This window comes from Podarcis muralis, chromosome W (assembly GCF_964188315.1).
Source record: "Podarcis muralis chromosome W, rPodMur119.hap1.1, whole genome shotgun sequence".
Lineage (NCBI taxonomy): Eukaryota > Metazoa > Chordata > Lepidosauria > Squamata > Lacertidae > Podarcis > Podarcis muralis.
Window position 1 is genome coordinate 22344447 of NC_135674.1, and position 21086 is coordinate 22365532.

Consider the following 21086-nt stretch of genomic DNA (forward strand, 5'->3'; position numbering starts at 1 on the left):
TGGTTTTCTGCTCCCGGAAAGCCAGCCTGGAAACCAGGTTGCCAGGTGAAGGAAGAATGGAGAGATCAACCAACTCACTTGCCTTCAAAGAATTTCTGGTTGCCTGTGGCTACTGGGATAGTGCTTAGATATCAGGCTGGCTGACACATCTTAAAAAATACAAGGAAAAAGCTTTTTTTCTTTCATTAGCAAAGCTCCTTTGGGGCCCCGAATAGCTAAGCTGAGGAAGAAGTGGCTGGTATTACTTGTTTGTTCTTGGTCCTGATCTTGCCTGCCCTTGTAATCCTACCTGCCACACACTCCTGTTGTCTTTGCATATTTAACCAGCACGTCTGTTCCGATTGGAGTCCTATTCCTGCAGTTCCACATCCTTCTCTTTGGCACTTTGGCATTAGGTTCCAGGAGCTGGACCTGAGCGCAGAGGCTTTCTTCTACTTGCCCTCGACAAAGGAGCAAGAGTGGCTGACAGCTGTGGAAAAGGCTTTGCGTTCCAAATCCAAGTACAAGAAAGTAAGTCCAACCCCACCCATTTCTTCAGCAGCCAGACAGCTGTCAGGAGCTGGAGTGAGGAGGAGGAGGAGGAGGTCTTGCCCCAGTGAGGTAGTTGTGAAGGCTGAAGGTTGCTACCCTCCCACCACTCTCTGAAGTCTCCTCCTCCCCCTGGTCCTTCCCAAGCAACCTGAGACTCTGACACCTTGCCTGTCTTTGCTCCCTCCTCTTAATTTCTCTGTGTTCTGGGAGACCAGCAGGGAGGGGCGCTGATCGCAGCAGGATGGGGAGACCCCCTGGCTTCTTCAGCAGCCTGCCTGATCTCTGCCTCTTGACCCCCGCCTCCAGCCTCCACTTCTGCCTCGGATTCTGGGCTGCTGTTTGCCACAGAATCTTCCTGCCCTCCTGCCTCTTCAGTTTCCAACACCTCCTCTTGCTCACAGTCTGCTCCCTCTTCTCCCTCGGACAACTCAGCCTCGTCGTCCCCCCACCAGTTCCCTGGCTCTGAGCCTTCTTCCCTTGGGGGATCCCCAGTTGGTGCCCCCTGCCACTCCTATCTGCATCCAGCCGGCCCAGGACAGCAAGCAATGAACAGAGCTGGTAGACATCCCAGTACCTTGCATCTTCTAGGTGCAGCTGGTGCGTCTAGTCGGAATGATGTTGCTCATCTTTGTCAGGAAGGACCAGCTCAGCCGCATCAAGGAAGTGATGAGGGAGACAGTGGGCACAGGCATCATGGGGAAGATGGGGAGTAGACCCTGACAGCGGAATTCCCTACGTCGATCTTTCTGTCTGTCTATCTGTTTTTCTAATCTCTGCCAACCAGTTTCCCCCTCTTTCCTGCTTGCTCACTAACAGCCATCTTTGCTCCGCCCCTGCAGGGTAACAAGGAGTGTGTGGCCGCAAGGTTTGTCTGCAACAATACCAGCTTCTGCATGGTCAATTCTCACCTTGCTGCCCACGTGGAAGACTTTGAGCGCCGAAACCAGGATTACAAGGATATCTGTGCCCAGATAATAATAATAATAATAATAATAATAATAATAATAATAATAATAATAATAATGATTTTTATTTATACCCCACTCTCCCCAGCCAAGGCCAGGCTTACGGCAGCTAACAAGCAATAATTAAAACAAGTTGAGTGAATACAACTTAAAAACAAGATTAAAATACAGCATTAAAATATTGAAACATTAAAATGCAGCCTCATCACAGGAGGAGAAAGGAAAAAGAAAGAGGGGGAGGGAATCAAATTGGCTCCAAGCCAAAGGCCAGGCGGAACAACTCTGTCTTACAGGCCCTGCGGAAAGAAATCAGATCCCACAGGGCCCTGGTCTCATGAGACAGAGCGTTCCACCAAGCCGGAGCCAGTGTTGAAAAGGCCCTGGCTCTGGTTGAAGCTAATCTAACTTCCTTAGGGCCCGGGACCACTAGGGTGTTGCTATTTATGGACCTTAAGGTTCTCCGTGGGGCATACCGGGAGAGGCGGTCCTGTAGGTCTTAAGCCGTGAAGGGCTTTAAAGGTCAAAACCAGCACCTTAAATCTGACCCTGTACTCCACCGGGAGCCAGTGCAGCTAGAAAAGCACTGGGTGAATATGCTCCCATGGCAGAGATCCCGTGAGGAGCCTCGCTGCAGCATTCTGCACCCGCTGGAGTTTCAAGGGCAGCCCCGCATAGAGCGAATTACAGTAGTCAAGCCTGGAGGTGACCGTCGCATGGATCACTGTGGCCAGGTCGGGGCGGGAAAGGTAAGGGACCAACTGCTTGATGCGGCGAAGGTGGAAAAATGTCGCCTTGGCTGTTGCTATAACCTGTGCCTCCATGGAAAGGGAGGCGTCAAGGATTACACCCAAACTCTTAACGGAAGGCAATGGCACTAATTGGGCCCCCGCAAGAGAAGGGAGTTGGTCCCTCATCCCCATGCCATCCCAACCCAGCCATAGGACCTCTGTCTTCGAAGGATTTAGTTTCAATCGGCTCCCACGAAACCATCCAGCCACAGCTTCCAAGCATCTGGTCAGTGTGTTTGGGGCCGAGTCGGTGTGGCCATCCATTAGCAGATAGAGCTGAGTGTCATCAGCATATTGATGACAGCCCAGCCCAAAGCTCTGAATAATCTGGGCAAGGGGGCGCATAAAGATTTTAAAAAGCATCAGAGAGAGGATTGCGCCCTGCGGCACTCCACACACCAAGGAGTGGCACGATGGAGACTTCCGGTCGGCGCCAGCGTTTAATGGCGGTCCTTGCCTCGAGCTCCGAGGGAGGACTGCTCCGCGAGTTCGGGTCTGACCCGCTACGGCGAGCGGGGGACCCCTAAAATCACAGGCGCTGAAGCCTGTGAACAAGGAGACTCGGCGGGCACCTTTCGCGCCCCCCGGTACTGCAAAAGAGCCTTTTTAAAGGCTCTGGAGCGGCATCGGGTGTGAGCGCGGTGCTGAGAGTCGTAACCCAGCCTGCGGAGTGAAGCCGCATCGCCATTGAACGGAGAGCGCCGATTCCTTCCTGAAACTACAATTTGATTGTAAAACCCGTGAGTAAGATTGACAGAAGGGAACAGGATATCTAAATTGAATTTGGGAAATTTGGCTGAAAACGGGAAAGGCATAAAGTAAGGAAGTCTGCCTCCCCGGACTGCATGGTAATTAAAGCAACGAAAGAGCAAGCTGCACTTAAAAGAAGGTTAATCCTTTGACTGTCAAAACCTGACATCTGAACAAAACTTCCCCCCAACAAGCAGGAGAAGGGGGGAAGGAAATTTGGACATTGCAAACCTGCTGGAAATAAATAGAGGAAAAAGATCTTCCACTGTCAAAACCCTGAGACGGGCTGCCGAAGTAAGGCACCGGGAAAGTGAACTGTCAATTTAAACTGGATACAAAGTTGGGGTTTTGACTGAAACAAAGTTATGAGACTTTAATGGAGTTATTTTGTTGAACTTCTGAGGATATTGAAACTGTAATAAGAATTTTAACTGTGGACTTTTGGACTCTTTGTTCTTTGGACTCTTTGTTTTCTGCCTCATGTTTTTCTGACTTCTCTTAACTGGATACAATTAAATGCTCCCTCTAGAGGATCTAAAGAGAACCTGTCACAGTGAGAGAAAAAGAGTGGATTTTTCCACTTGCAAACCTTTCCTGTGAGAATTGACCTTGAGGATATGAGTGGCCAACCAGAAGAGATAACAACTAGAGCAAAAGCAAAACAAATTCAGCAAGCTCAAAAGAAAAGGGGTTCGATGCAAGGCATAACACCAGCTGGACAGGAAAAAGTAGCAACTGCATCTATGGAGTCAATGACACAGGCATTGCTTAAAATAAATCAGTCTTTGGAAGCATTGACAAAGCAGTCAGCGGAGAATACAAAAAAACTGAATGATTTGACAACAAGACTGGACTTGAATACGGCAAGTGTAGCTTCTAATACAGAATCTATAAATAAATTGATCCAAGAAAATTCTGAAACAAGAAAGATTGCTCAAAGTGCAAAAGATACTGCAGATGAGACAAAGAGGGAGCTTGCACCGATTGCAAAAAAGGTGAATGAACATGATGCAACCTTAGCTTTGTGGGAACTTCAGAGAAAGGAGAAGAATTTGAAATTAAGGTTGGTTCCAGAGAACGAGAAAGACAACCTTGTGGAATTTCTCACAGAAAACATTTTGGAATTTTGGCAGGATGAGCTACAAGAGGAAGAACTTGAAATAACAACGGCCTTCCGGTTGGGCAGAAGGCAAGGCAAGAAGCCTAGGGATTGTCTGATTACACTGAGATCCAAAGAAGAAAGGGACAAAATACTGGACTTACACTACCATAAGGCTCTTGAAATTCAGAACTGTCAAGTTCAGATCTTTAAAGACATCCCTAAATATATCTTGGAGGTGAGGGCCTTTTACAAAGACTTGGTTTACCTGTTGAAGAAGAATAACATACCTTTCAGGTGGGAGTTCCCACAAGGATTATCCTTTAATTACACAGGAAAGAAGATCAAAATAAAAACAGTTCAAGATAAAGAACTGTTTTTGGAAAGATACCAGGAGGGTCTGCAGAAAGGAGTAATAGAAACAACAGGAGACAAAGAACCGACAGATATCGCAAATCTTTCATTTGGACTCTTACCACCATCAGAGGAGGAACAAAAACTTGGAGCAGTTGGAGGAATAGGCACATAGCAGTACAATGTCTCTGCAACTTCTTAGCTGGAATTGTAATGGTTTGAACCTTCCCCGAAAAAGACGCCAAGTTTTTCATATTTTGAAGAGAGAGCAATTGGATTTGATATGTCTACAGGAAACGCATGTGACCAGGATACACAGGAAATTACTGGTAAACAAGAGACTTGGACAAGAATTTATTTCATCAGACAAGGTCAAAAAAAGAGGCGTCGTGATCTATGCAAAAGAAAAATTGGCCCCTAAAATGATATTTAAAGATGAACAAGGAAGATATCTGGCAATAGAAATACAAGTTCAAGGAGAAAAAATTATGATATTGGGAATATACGCACCAAATGAAGGGAAGGCGGAATTTTTCAAGAAGTTGCATGAGACTTTAATGGATTATTTGGACTTTAAAATTATAGTGATGGGAGACATGAATGGCGTTGTCTCCACAAATATGGACAAGGCACAGAGACAAATAATTTCTAAGGATGGAAGACTACCAAAGACCTTTTTTGAAATGACGGAAACACTGGACTTGATTGATATTTGGAGAGTAAGGAACCCTCTGGAGAGAGAGGGAACCTTTTTCTCTGAAGCAAAAATGACATGGACAAGGATCGACCAAATTTGGGTAACTAGTATCATGGCGCCAAAGATAAAAAAAGTAGAAATCTGCCCAAAGACTTGCTCCGACCATAACGCTGTGAAGATGGAGATGAAACTAACAACAACTGGAACCTTCAGATGGAGGATGAATGACACCCTATTCAGAGATGAAGAGATTTATAAGAAGGCCCAAAAAGCTTTGAAAGACTATTTTGAAATTAATTTGAGAACAGATGTGGAGAAAAGAATAATATGGGACGCAAGCAAGGCCGTGATGCGAGGCTTCCTAATACAACAAAATTCCATAAAGAGGAAAAAGCAGAATGAGAGGAAAGAAAAACTTTTGGAAAAGATAAAAGAAGGTGAAAAGAAATTGAGGTCTAAACCAAAGTCTCATGAGATTTTGAGAGAAATAAAGTACTACCAGACGCAATATATGGAATTGATGAATCAAGAGATAGAATGGAAAATAAAACAAATGAGACAAAGAACATTTGAATCGGCAGACAAATGTGGGAAACTTCTGTCATGGCAATTGAAAAAGAGACAAAAACTGAACACTGTGACAAGTTTGGAAATGGATGGAAAAATCATCCACAAACCAAATGAGATAAGCAATTGCTTTCAAAGTTTCTTTAGGAAACTATATGCACAAGGGCCAGTTGATGAGCAGGAAATAGAAGAATTTATTAAGAAGTATGGACTACCAAAGATCTCAGAACAAAGTAAAATGATTTTGAATGAGAAAATAACAGGACAAGAAATAGAGGGTGCCATCCAGAATATGCAATTGGGAAAATCTCCAGGACCAGATGGCTTAACGGCTAGATACTACAAGGCTTTGAAGGAATGGATAATACAACCATTGAAGGAGGTCTGTAATGAAATTTTGGAAGGGAAAAAGGCACCTGAATCGTGGAAAGAAGCTTTTATTTCACTTATACCGAAAACAGAGACTGAAAAGAACCAGGTTAAAAACTACCGCCCTATATCATTACTTAATGTGGATTATAAAATCTTTGCAGACATTTTAGCAAAAAGACTGAAAAGAGTGCTGATAGGGGAGATTCACAAGGACCAAACAGGCTTTCTCCCAGGGAGACATATGTCGGACAATGTGAGGAACATTATAGACATTTTGGAATTGTTGGAAGTGAACATTAATAGAAAGGCGGTTTTGATTTTTGTGGATGCGGAGAAAGCCTTTGATAATATTTGTTGGACCTTTATGAAGAAGAATCTCCAAGGGATGGGGGTAGGCCAAGGTTTTGAAAACGGTATAGGTGCTATATACTCTAAGCAAAAAGCAAAGTTGATTGTGAACAATGTGGTTACGGAAGAAATACCTATAGAAAAAGGCACACGACAGGGGTGCCCAATATCCCCTTTACTTTTTATAACAGTCCTGGAGGTTTTGTTAAACATGATTAGAGGGGACCAATTGGTTAAAGGAGTTCAGGTCGGAGCCAGAAATTACAAATTAAGGGCATTTGCAGATGACCTTGTACTGACTTTGCAACAGCCAGATACTAGCACTAAAAGAGTATTAGAATTAATTGAGATATTTGGTCAAGTAGCAGGATTTAAACTGAATAAGCAAAAAACTAAAGTATTGGAGAAAAATTTAACAATGGCAGAAAAAGAGAAATTTCAGAGTGAAACAGGTTTAATAATAACAAAAAAAGTGAAGTACCTGGGTGTGAATCTGACTTCTAAAAATGTGAATTTATTTAAAGACAACTATGACAAATGTTGGACAGAGGTGAAGAAAGATCTAGAAATATGGTCAAGGTTGAGACTTTCCTTGTTAGGCCGAATTGCTGTCATCAAGATGAATGTATTGCCTAGAATGTTGTTCTTATTCCAGACACTCCAGATCCTGGACAAAATGGACTGTTTGAAGAGGTGGCAAAAAGACATATCAAAATTTGTCTGGCAGGGCAAAAAGCCCAGAATAAACTTTAAGATCTTAACTGATGCAAAAGACAGAGGGGGGTTTGCCCTGCCGGACCTGAGACTTTATTATGAATCGGCAGCGTTCTGCTGGCTGAAACAATGGCTGCTTCTTGAGAACACAGACATTTTGGATCTGGAAGGGTATGACAATAGATTTGGTTGGCATGCATATATATGGTATGACAAGGTAAAAATACACAAAGGTTTTAAAAACCATATTGTTAGGAAAGCACTATACAATGTTTGGATAAGATATAAAGATCTATTGGAAAGTAAAACTCCCAGGTGGTTATCACCAATGGAAGCTAAAGAGACAAAAAAACTTAATATGGAGCCCAAATGGCCAAAATATTGTGAAATTTTAGAGCAAGATGGTGAAAGGGTCAAATTACAGAGTTATGACAAATTAAAGTCTAAAGTACGAGATTGGTTGCACTACCTTCAGATAAACGAGGTATTCAAACAGGACAGGAAAATAGGTTTTCAGATGGAGAGGTCGAAATTGGAAACAGAATTGTTAGAACCCAATACTAAGAACTTGTCAAGAATGTATAATTTGCTGCTGAAATGGAATACACAAGATGAAACAGTAAAATCAGCTATGATTAAATGGGCACAAGACATAGGCCATGACATTATGTTTGATGACTGGGAAAGGTTATGGAATACTGGTGTTAGATTTACGGCTTGTAATGCTTTGAGAGAAAACATAATGAAAATGATCTATAGGTGGTATATGACCCCAGTCAAACTTGCAAAAATTTACCATTTGCCCAATAATAAATGTTGGAAATGTAATGAAACTGAAGGTACTTTCTATCACCTTTGGTGGACCTGCCCGAAGATTAAAGTCTACTGGGAAATGATCTATAATGAAATTAAAAAGGTCCTTAAATGGACATTTTCTAAAAAACCAGAGGCTTTCCTCCTGGGCATGGTGGGCCAATTGGTGCCAAGGAAGGACAGAACTTTCTTTATGTATGCTACCACAGCAGCAAGAATTCTTTTGGCAAAGTATTGGAAGACGCAGCAGCTACCTACTCTGGAAGAATGGCAAGCGAAGGTGATTGACTACATGGGAATGGCAGAGATGACCGGCAGAATCCGTGACCAGGGGAGTGAGACAGTGGAAGAAGATTGGAAGAAATTTAAAATATACCTTAAAAATTGTTGTAATATTGAGGAGTGCTGAGATGCTATGGTGTTAAGAAACAGAGAATTGCAGCTGTATATCATAAATTTAAGGGAATTATAATGAAGATGAGCTAATTAATTGAATGGAGGGTTGCTGTCAAAAAGGAAAAATAAGGATGCAGAAAAAGGGAGGTATGGGGAAGTCTGGGAAATAAGGTGAAGGAAAATGAGTTTATGAAATTATACATGTTTATTTGTGTGTATGTTTTGTTTTGTTGTTTGTTTTTATTACATGTTTGGAAAATTAATAAAAATTATTTTTTTAAAAAAAAACAAGGAGTGGCACGATGACATCTCCCTCCCTAGCACTACCCTCTGTCCCCGACCAGAGATAAAAGAGCACAGCTATGCCCTGTATCCCCACGTCGACAAGGCGGTGGTCCAGATGATCATGATTGACCGTTTCAAAGGCTGCTGACAAATCCAAAAGAATCAGCAGTCCTGACCCGCCTCGATCCAGTTGTCTACGTAGATCATCTGTTAGGGCAACCAGAGCCGTCTCGGTCCTGAAACCAGGACGGAACCCGGACTGAAATGGACCTAAAGCCGATGTTTCCTCCAGAAACCTACCAAGCTGTTCAGCAACCGCTCTCTCAATTACCTTACCCAGATATGGAAGATTTGAAACTGGCCGGTAATTGGATAGGTCTAAAGGATCTAGTGAAGTTTTTCTTTAAGAGCAGACACACCACTGCTTCCTTCGGGTCCCCTGGGAATGTCCTCATGCCAAGGGACAAATTGATAATTTCAACCAGGGGGGGTCCGTGCAACATCTGGACACGCCCTAATCAGCCAAGACGGGCACGGATCGAGGAGGCAGGTGGTGGGCCTACCAGCTTGGAGGAATCTATCCACATCAGCAGGGAGTAGCCGATTGAAATGGTCCAACACTGGACCCGAAGACAGTCAAGGGGCCTCCAGTTCAGTCACTGTATCTAAATTGGCAGGGAGGTCATGGCGGAGCAACAGGACTTTCTCCGCAAAAAAGCTCGCAAATGCCTCACAGCTGTGGGTCGAATTTGTGCTTAAATTTGGTTGTCCTCCTAAGGACATTATCGACCTAATTATTCTAAAAAGTTTTGCCAGGCGAGAGCTAGCGGATGCAATGGAAGCTTCGAAGTAAGATATCTTAGCAGCTTGCATAGCCATCTCATAGGCTTTCATAAGTGTCCTATAAGATGTTCTTGAAGCTCTGTCACGAGTCCGTCGCCATACTCACTCTAGCTGTCTGAGATCCTGCTTCATTTTCTGGAGCACCTCAGTAAACCAAGGGGCCCGGTTTCGACGGGGTCGCAGATCTCATCGATGGCTGCCAAGAGGCGGTTATTCCAGTCCTCGACAAGGTCATCTAATGAGTCGCCAGGAGGAGCAGGGTCCCGCAAGGCCTGACGGAATCTATCAGGATCCATCAGCCTTTGCGGGCGAGCCCAAATAGGCTCGCCACCCGAGCAGGGGAGGAGCGGGAAGTCAATCTTGGCTTTCAGAGCGTAGTGAACAGACCATGGCACTTCCACAGGGGGGAGCATGATCACATCTATGCCAGCCCCAAAGATCAGATCCAGCGTGTGGCCTGCTTGATGAGTTGGCCCCAAAGCAAACTGGGAGAGCCCTAGTGTTGCCATGGAAGTCACTAGGTCCAGAGCCTGTGAGGAGGGGGCGGCATCGGCATGGACAGTGACGTCTCCCAAAACCAATAAGCTTGGGAACTCCAAGGCCCAGCCCGCCGCCACCTCCAGCAGGTCTGACAGGGTGGCTGCCGGTGCGCTGGGTGGTCGGTACACCAGCCAGACAGCCAAGCTCTCCTTGGTGCCCCACACGAGACCAACACATTCAATGCCGGAGATTGCCGGTGCTGGCAGAGCTCTGAAAGAGCAATCCTCCGGGATTAACAACGCTACTCCTCCCCCCCCCCGACCCACAGTCCGTGATTGATGGAGGACAGAGAAGCCTGGGGGTGTTATCTCATGTAGGGAGACTACTTCGCCTTCCCGTACCCAGGTCTCCGTCACGCAAGCCAGGTCAATCCTCTGCGAGACAAAAAAGTCACCCATGGTGGCGGTTTTGTTGCCTATTGTCCATCAAACTTTAATTAGTTTAATGTTAAGTAAACGTCCAGTGCGCTTCCAACGCCATAAATCTTATCTCAGCAGAGAATTTCGTGCAGCGGTTGAAGAAGGCAGGAGAGTCAGTACCTTTCAATGAAGAATCCTGGAGCAAGCACTTTGGAACTCAGGAAAAACTTTATTTACAAAAAAAAACAAAACCTGGCGATAAAGCTCACATGCTTTTATCTCTGGCATAAAGAAAAACAACTTTACTCTAAACTTAACTCATATCAGCAAACATGCCCATGGCCACAAACTGAGTCTGCGAGTCAGGTCAAGGGGGGAAAGAAAAGGGAGGACACACGGGTGAACTGACTATTTATACAAACTAACTCACATTCCTGGATGCTTAATGACTTCCAGCTGCTCAGTGATTAGAGCGACTTGTTACCTCTTAACCCTTTAGTACCAACACCCCCTCTCGCTCGTAACACTGAGCTGTACCAACCTTAATTCAAATTTAAACCTGAACAGAAATATTTATGAGAATGCGGACTCAAAGCTTTTGTAAAACCGTCTGCGAGATTTTCTTTGCTTGGACAATACTTTAGTTCAATTAAACCTTGTTTCACACTTTGGCATACATTTTGATAACGGATATCCAAGTGTTTTGTGAGTGCCTTGAATTGACCTGATTTAGCTAGTTTAATACAAGGTTGATTGTCTTCCCACACTCTGATAGGTAGGGAACATTCTCCAAACAATTCTTGTACCAGTTGCTTATAAAATTCCAGTTCTCTACATACATCTGATAATGCATTGAACTCAGATTCAGTCGAACTTAAAGCTATAAGTGATTGCTTTCTTGATCTCCAACCAATTAGTGCATTTCCAAATTTTATCGCCATTCCTGACACTGATTTTCTATCTGGTCCAGCATCTGCCCAACTGCTGTCGGCCCAACATTTAAGTTGTGTGCTGCCCTCTGCTGATAGTTTTAAGCGAAACCTTTTGGTAGTTTGGAGATACCTTAAAACTCTTTTTACTCCTTGCCAAGCATGCATTGATGGTTTTTCAGCTTGTCTACACAGCATGTTGACAGCATATGTTATATCGGGCCGAGTCCACTGTGCAATGTGGAGTAGACTGCCTATCGCTGACTGGTAAACCCCGGGATTACTGAACTCTGCCTGTTGCTCGGCTTGGGCATCCTTTGTGTAACATAACTCCATTGGGGTTTTAACACCAGCACAGTCGTCCATTTTAAACCTTTCCAGCAACTGCTGGATCTTAGCTTCTTGGCTGAGCCAATAATTCCCATTTTCATCTTGCTGAATTTTAACTCCTAGATAAACAGATACAGTACCTAGTGATTTTATCTGAAACTTTTCTCCAAGCTTTGTGGCAAAATGTTGTGCAAGTTTATCGTCCTTTCCACTGTATAATAAATCGTCAACAAATATCAAAACTGCTTCTTGTTCACATCCCGAGCCCTTTAGATAAAGACACGCATCTACTGCACTCTTTCTGAACCCCATGCTCTCTAGAGCATCGTTTAAGCAGGAATTCCAATTACGGGCGGACTGTTTCAACCCATAAATGGATTTGTGTAGGCGCCAGACCTGGTTTGGCTTGTCTCCTTCAAAACCTGGTGGTGGTGTCATATAGACTTCCTCCTGTAAGTCTGCATTTAAATAAGCCACATTGACATCAAAATGAAACAGCTTATTTCCCTTCTTAGCTGAAGAGGCTAAAAGCATTCTTAATGACTCCGATCTTGAAGTAGGGGCATAGATTTGAGAATAGTGAACACCTTTGCGCTGCAAAAATCCTTTTGCAACTAGTCGGGGTTTATATTGCAACTCCTCAGTAGTTGTGGGCTTTAAACGATATACCCATCGTTAACCTACAGCTTGTTGCCCTTTCGAAAGCTCTGTACTTGTAAACACACCGAGAGACTTCATTGAAGCCATCTCCTTTTCCATTGCTTCCTGCCACTTTACAGCTTCTGAGCTTGGAAGCTGTTGTACCTCTATATAGCTATCTGGCTCACACTGTGCCATATTTATGTATACACTTGTCACCTTAAACCGCTCTGGTGGTTTGCCCTTTGTGGCACGTTTTGATCTGTGCAATTGTTCCTCTTGTGCCCCTTCTGACCGTTGGCTGTCAGAATCTGTCTCAGACTTTATATCTGGATGCGCCCCTAGGGATAAAGACCTCCGTTTAGATACCTCCCTTGGGCTTGGTGTTGCAGGCAACCTGCTTCACTTTTGCTGTCTGCTAGGCCTACTGACTGGAGATGTTGGAACACTCCTAGATTCTGGCTTTTCTACCTTAGGAGAAGAACCTTGTGCCTGATCAGAATCTGCATCTGAACCATGTGCACCATCCCCTTCTAGCTCACCACCCTCTGGACTTTCATTCTCAGCATAAATGCCTAAATCATCTCTCAAAATCAGCTCACAAAATTCAGCGCTCCTACTGATGACCACTCTTGTAGTATCCCCATCTGGGTTCACAAACCTCCAAGATTTGGCGTGTGGTTCGTACCCACAAAAGATGAGTTTCCTAGCCCTTGGACTTCCCTTTTTCCTTAACGCTTTTGGGATAAGTACATAGGCTTGAGATCCAAACACCCGAAAGTAATTAACTTTGGGCTTCTTCCCGTATAAAGCAAAATATGGCGTAGTATCAATTACCGAATTATATACTCGGTTCAGAATATGAGTAGCCGTCTGCCAGGCTTCCGCCCAGTAACTTTGAGGGAGTTTAGAATCAAACAACATAGAGTTTGCCAACTCTTGCAGAACCCTGTTTTTACGTTCAGCCACGCCTCCTTCTTGGGGGGAATAAGGTGTAGACAGACGATGCTTAATTCCCTTTTTCTTAAAGAAATTCTGCAACACAGACCCGGTAAATTCTGACCCTCTGTCTGTCTGAAAAGCAAGTACTCTAGTACCGAATTCAAGTTCTACTGCATGAACCCAATTTTTAACTGTTTCTGCAGTATCTGCTTTTGTTTTGAGAGGAAAAAACCATGTGACTTTTGTTTTGTCATCCGAGAGACACAGTGCATACCTCGAACCTCCCATGCTAGCAACAGGCATTGGGCCACATAGGTCCATATGCACAAGTTGGAATACTTTGTCAGATTTCCTATCTGAACTGGGATAGCTGCATCTATGAACCTTCGCTCTTTTGCATGCAGTACAATCCAAATACTTAGTACATTTGTTCATTTTGCACCCTTCTGATAATTCAGGTTGCCTTTTAACATACTGAAAATTAATATGTCCCAAACGGCGGTGCCATAAATGAACACAAGAATTATGGGTAGGCGAGTTCACACAACCAGCATGAACCTGTTCAACTTCATCTGGACTTGTCTCAAAATAATATAACCCATTTCTGCATTCCACCTGCAAAAGAGATACGTTATTCTTTGAAATAGTGCAAACCCCATTTTCAAACACAGTTTTAAACCCATCTCTATCAAGTTCTGACACAGACAAAATACACCCCTTCATTCCCTTTAGCACGTAGGCATCAATTTCTGTATGCAAACAATTCAAGAACACTGTGCCTACGGTCTCTAAGGAACGTTTAGTTGAATCTGCCATTGTCACAACTTTAAGGGTTTGCAAATGTCTGCAATTCTGCAAACGGACACTAGATGGCGCCACCAGGTGGTGAGGTGCACCACTGTCGATCAACCAGCGTAGATTGCTGCCTTGGCCACGCCCTTGCATCAACGCCATTGCTGAAGCCATGTGCTGTGTGCTGTGGGAGTAGCCACAACCTGCTCCTCTTCTTCGACATCCCCTGGAACTCCTTGTCTGGTAACTAGGGGTAATGGCCTTGGTGCTGTCTTGACCAGGTTCACGTGTGCAGTTCCTGATTAAATGGGAAGAGGAACCACAGCGAAAACAGTGTCTAGCTGCAAAAGCATTTACTGTGTTCTCAAACTCAGCATCCCCACTCTTAGGCACAGCACAACTCCCCTTTGAAGACAAACCTCTTTCTCTTTGCCTTTTATCCTGTTCATCTGCAAGCCGAGAAGAAATGTATTCAAGGGTTAATTCAGCTGAAGGCATAGCTTCCAAAGTTAAAGCTAGAGTCTCATAGCTTTTATCAAGAGAAGACAACAATATGTATGACTGCTGCTCCATAGAGAAAGGAATGCCCAGCTGTCTTAGTTGATTAAAGGCAGACACCATTTTGGCAATATGTTCTTTCACACACGCTCCCGGTTGGAGACGTAAATCAAACAAACATCTTGTAGCATGGATCTTGGCCCCCACAGTGTTTCTGGAATTTAGCCGCTGCAGAACCGTCCAGACCTCATGCGTGTTCTTTAACTCAGAAACATAAGGCATTTGCTCTGGTCCCACTGCCAAAACTAATAGACCTTGGGCTTTCCTGTCGCGTTTCTGTGAAGCTGCTGCTGCTGCTGCTGCTTTGTCTTCTGCAGACACGTCTGCAGCTGCCTGTAAAGGCGGTGCTTCAGTACAACTCCACAACTCTTTTGCTTGCAACCAAACCCTTACTCTAGCCTTCCAATCTTGCCATTTTTTTCCATTGAGTCGCGTAAACGGGACAGCAAAACTTTCCTGGGACTCTGCCATCCTCCCTGGGACTTAGGAACGATACTCACACACCTGTAGACCGTCTCCCAGCTGCTGAGGTGGCTCCTTGAGGAATAAGACGTCTTCCAGCGAGTACAAACTGCGCAGTGCCTGTTTAAAACTTTTTCTAGGCACGTTGCAGGACTCAAGCTGCTTTGAAGGCTTTCGTTGTCGGCAACCGCTTCTGTCTTCGCTCCAGTCCTTTCATAAATCACTCTGAACTGCACTCCTTATCTCCTTCTTGATGTACAAACAGCCATAACCTGTCCATTAAACTTCAATTAGTTTAATGTTAAGTAAACGTCCAGTGCGCTTCCAACACCATAAATCTTATCTCAGCAGAGAATTTCATGCAGCGGTTGAAGAAGGCAGGAGAGTCAGTACCTTCCAATGAAGAATCCTGGAGCAAGCACTTTGGAACTCAGGAAAAACTTTATTTACAAAAAAAACCCTGGCGATAAAGCACACATGCTTTTATCTCCAGCATAAAGAAAAACAACTTTACTCTAAACTTAACTCATATCAGCAAACACGCCCATGGCCACAAACTGAGTCTGCGAGTCAGGTCAAGGGGGGAAAGAAAAGGGAGGACACACGGGTGAACTGACTATTTATACAAACTAACTCACATTCCTGGATGCTTAATGACTTCCAGCTGCTCAGTGATTAGAGCGACTTGTTACCTCTTAACCCTTTAGTACCAACACCTATGGACCTGGCATTGCACAACACCAATGACGGAGGTGGGTAATCCCTGCTCACCCTACCCTCATCCCTTGGGATGGGGCGTAGATTGGAAGGGGTTCGAGCATCACTGCATCTCAAAACCCTTCGCCGATAGTGATATCTAGCCCCACCGCCCTTCCTCCCTAGCCCTTCAATAGTGGGAATCCCAGACCCCATACTAGCCTCCCCAATAGAGGGGTAACATCCCCTCACTGACAAGTCATCCCTGGGCCAGGACTCCTGGGTCAAAATGGTAAGGGGAAGAGGTGAAGGTTTGATAGGGTAAGTATCCCTAGAAGATAAAACCCAACCAACCGCACCCCAAGCGGGGAGGGCGGTCCCACGGTGTTTCGTTAACTGTCAATCCCCCTCTCCCTCCTGGATTGATTGGAGGACTGTTGGTTCTATCTGTGGCTGTGGGAGTATTAATGAGGCATGTGCTATAAAATGTGGGTCACTGGCCAACAAAGAGCCAGCTTCGAGTTTGGAAGATCTGTCCATCCTGTCTTGCCAGGAGTACAGTAGAGAAGGTTGATCATTATGATAAATTTTTGGAACATTAGGCAAAGGTCCAGATGTAGATTGGGTGCTGGATTTCTCCAGATTGTCAGCAACGTAGAGTTCTTTAGGTGTTGTTGCCATAGAAATGTCGGAGGCGCCAAATTCCTCATCTACTTCGGTGTCACTTGAAAAGGGAACAGGGAGTTGCACTGATGTCTTTCTATGGGATAAGGAGCTGTTGGACCTCTTTAAATATTGTGCTCTAGGCTCTACTGACCTTATATTTTGGGTAGAAATCTCAGTCTTTATACTCATTAGCCTCTGCTTCAGGTCTTGTAAATCTAGGCTTACAGAATTCTTTTCTTCCTTCGGGCAGTTAGTATTTCTAGTGTTAAGCTTGCTTTCCCTTGTCCTCATTAGCTTTGACTCTATGCAAGGAACCAATTGCCTCCTTGTTTCGTCCTTAAATACCCTCACTGGGCGGAGAGAGTGGAACCACCATAGAGTATCCTTTATCATAAATAGGCGCGTGATGGTTCCCAAGGTAGGCAGGAAGTGGAAATTTTCTAGATCTCCATTTCGGTAATGGTAATTCAGGAGCTGAGACAAGGACATGCCATTTGGATAGGATTTAAAAAGATATTTCTACAAGCAAGGAGTTTGCCATTAGGGAGCATTAAAACATGCATTCCCTGCGAAATGGTGATTTGTTATTATGCAGATTAGTCTAAGTGAAGACTGTGATTGATTGCATACAAAGCAGCTTCCTAGATGCTGTAAACATACAGCGGCCATAAGGAGTCATTTTATAATGCATTATGTAGCACATGCTGCCCAATTGCTCCTCATGCTGTTCTCTCTTGGAGCAAGCAGGAGAAGCAAAGCACAAGGCCTTGGCACCACATCACGTCTGAACCCGGGACTGTGGCCCTATCATAATAAGCAACAATTGCCAGCCAATCTGAAGTCCCTGCTTATGGCTGGCCTGCTGACTGTGGCTTGTTAGGGAGCAACAAACCATGACCAGATATACCTTGCCGATTAAGGCCTGGTGAGATGCTGCTGATTAGCTGGATAGCCCATGTTTTCTACCAACAGAAGATTGGCTGGCATAAATTTAAGATACAGGTAGGTAGCCGTGTTGGTCTGCCGTAGTCGAAACAAAATAAAAAAATGCCTTCCAGTAGCACCTTAGAGACCAACTAAGTTTGTGATTGGTATGAGCTTTTGTGTGCTCATGTATCTGAAGAAGTGTGCATGCACACGAGAGCTCATACCAAGAACAAACTTAGTTGGTCTCTAAGGTGCTACTGGATAGGGAAGCGGGTGGCGCTGTGGGTAAAACCTCAGCACCTAGGACTTGCTGATCGCATGGTCAGCGGTTCGAATCCCCGCGGCGGGGTGAGCTCCCGTCGTTCGGTCCCAGCTCCTGCCCACCTAGCAGTTCGAAAGCACCCTTAAGTGCAAGTAGATAAATAGGTACCGCTTTATAGCGGGAAGGTAAACGGCGTTTCTGTGTGCTGCTCTGGTGCCGGTTCGCAGGAGCAGCTTCGTCACGCTGGCCACGTGACCCGGAAGTGTCTGCGGACAGCGCTGGCTCCCGGCCTCTAGAGTGAGATGAGCGCACAACCCTAGAGTCTGTGCGGGCAGGGGTACCTTTACCTTTACCTTAAGGTGCTACTGGAAGGCATTTTTTATACATTTAAGAGAAAGTCTTTCATTTAAGAGTTATCAACATAAAACGTTTTAAAGCAATTAGACCTATTAGTACAGCAGCATCCCAAAGTTCAACAGGTCAAGCCATTCATAGTTCCACTATGACTACGTGACAGGGCTGAGAAAGGGAGTCACCGCAACTCAAGTTGACTTCATCATGCGAGGTTCAAGTCTTACATGCTTGCTGCTTGAAACATGGCCCTATGGGTGCAGCTTCCCCACAGCAAAGCGTTTATGAGAAGCAGAGAATTACTTTATCCTCTTCCAACCATTTGAGGAGTGTTTCACATAAATGGCTTAGCTCATCTCCATTGGATTCTGCCCCACGTGGCAACCTTCGTACGGAAGCCGCATGCCATGGTCGGAGAGCGCTGACTTTTTCCTTTGAACAATCGGACCTCAAAATCAACAACCCGTGAGTAGTACGGAAATTGGACTTGAAAGGAAAATTTTTGTCTTTTTTTTGAATTTGGCACAATCGGGGAAGGCGCAAAAAGGAAGTCCGTCTCCCCGTCCTGTAAAAAATTCAAAGCAAGGACCAGATAACTAAGGTCGAGAGAACTTCTTCTACTTTATTGGATAAAAGCCATTAATTTCACGATTTGGCAGTATAAGTAATTTTACTGGAGGATAAGAGCCAATTTTGAGAGCTGAAGCGCCACCCCCCCGGACCCGGGAGTGATCCGCGAGAGAGCCTGTTGAGGAGATATAGAAGAGTTTGACAGCTGTCAAATTAGCTGTCAAAGCTGAAAAAAGAGAACTTTGTTTCTGTTGTCTCTGCTGGTTATATTTGTTACAATTTGGTTATAAATTGTTGAAAACAAGGAAGAACTGATACAAACTAACTTGACTTTTGGATTTGAACTGGAAGGAATATTAAGCAACCAGAATCCCTCTAGAGGGGGTTTTGGGACATTACAAGAATGGCTGAAGGAGGAAAAATTCAGGCTAAATTGGACAGAGTGTTTCTTCTCTTGGGAAAGTTACAAGGCCAAAGTGATGTTTTGGCTACAAATGTTGCAACCCTGAACTCAACAGTAAATAAACTCATTGAATTTGATAAGGACTTGACTCAGGAAGTTTATGCAGCTGGACAAGAAGAGAAAATTGAGAACTTTGAGAGAGTGGAAAAAGAGATATATGTTGTCCTGGAGGAAAGGGAAGGAGGAGCTGCAATGCTGCAGATGACAAAGGAGAGCCAGAGGCCTGTCAAGATGGATACAAAGGAAAATAAGAACTGGATGATGAAAATTTGGTTTGAGCTGGAGAATGAAGAATGGAGAGATCTCCTTATGGGGAGATCTGAAGACCTATGGATTACAAATCTGATCAAGGTGGAAGGTGGAGCTTTTGGGACATTTGGACTTAAAAGCAGTAAGAAACAAGATTTGGGCTCCACTTTTAAATATGGAGGTCTGGCTGGAAGAAACATGGACCCTATTGGGACAGAGCTTCTCCGAGATTTGGTGTTTAATATAAAGGACTATCAAAAAAACCGGCAGAGAGGAATTGAAAGAGAATTAAGAGCCTCGGACATGAGGTCTCCAGGCTGATAACAGATAGACTGATGGACACTTGTTGGGGATCGAAACCGGGAAAGGGGGGGGGGGTTGGGAATCCAAAGGGTGTACAATTATATTCTGGTTTTTTTATTATTCTGTTTTGTTATTAGTATAAAAATTGGGGAATTCGTGGAAGGGAATTCGAGTCGACTTTAGAGAAGGGTTTTAAGAATGAGCACTGACGTATAAATATTGATGTTTATAAGTTAAAATTGGTTAACTAAAATGAATTAAATAAAATAAGGTTAAAAATTGGGGACAAGAACTTGTTGAACTAACAATTTGAACTGGAATACAAGAAGGGGAGGTGTGGGGAAGTCAGGGAAATATGTTATTGAAAATAAGGATTGCATGTGACAAGACTGCATAGGAAATTACTCATCAATAAGAGACTAGGCCAAGAATTTATTTCATCAGATAAAGTAAAGAAAAGAGGAGTGGTAATCTATGCAAAGGAAAAACTTTCTCCGAAATTTATGTTTAAAGATGAACAAGGGAGATATTTGGCAATTGAAATTCAAGTACAAGGTGAAAATTTTTTGATATTAGGGATCTACGCACCTAATGAAGGGAAGTCAGAATTTTTTAAGAAGTTGCATGAGACATTATTGGACTATTTGGACTACAATTTAATCATGATGGGAGATATGAATGGAGTAGTATCTACGAATATGGACAAAGCACAAAGACAGGTAATCTCCAAAGATGGGAGATTACCAAAGACTTTTTTTTGAAATGACTGAAAATATGGATTTGATTGATATTTGGAGAACAAGGAACCCTCTCGAGAGAGAGGGAACTTTCTTCTCTGAAGCTATGATGACCTGGACTAGAATTGACCAAATTTGGATCACTAGTGGGATGGCTCCAAAGATTAAGAATGTGGAAATCTGCCCAAAGACTTGCTCCGACCATAACGCCGTAAAGTTGGAGATGAAATTTACAACAGCTGGTTCATTTAGATGGAGGATGAATGACGCCCTATTTCGAGATAAGGAGATCCACCAAAAGGCCCAAAAAATCCTAAAGGACTATTTTGAAATAAATCTAAATACAGATGTGGAAAAAAAGAGTAATCTGGGACGCAAGTAAAGCTGTGATGCGAGGATTTTTAATACAACAAAATTCAATAAAGAAGAGAAACCAAAATGAAAAGAAGGATAAGATTTTGGAAAAGATAAAAGAAGGAGAGAAGAAACTGAGATCCAAACCAAAGTCCCAGGAGATCTTGAGAGAGATTAAGCTGTATCAGACACAATATATGGAATTGATGAACCAAGAGATTGAATGGAAGATTAAACAAATGAGACAAAAGACATTCGAATCTGCAGACAAATGTGGCAAATTCCTGGCTTGGCAAATGAAGAAAAGGCAGAAACTAAATACGGTTACAAGCCTAGAAATTGATGGAAAGAATATATATAAACCCAATGAGATCAGGAATTGCTTCCTGAGTTACTTTAAAAAATTATATTCGCAAGGGCCGCAGAAGGAAGAAG

General features: G+C 43.9%; 1 pseudogene; it reads right to left on the bottom strand.

Annotated features, from left to right (window-relative positions):
• Positions 1–1340: 1340 nt before the first annotated feature.
• Positions 1341–21086, bottom strand: part of LOC144326327 (uncharacterized) — a 34041-nt pseudogene continuing 14295 nt past the window's right edge.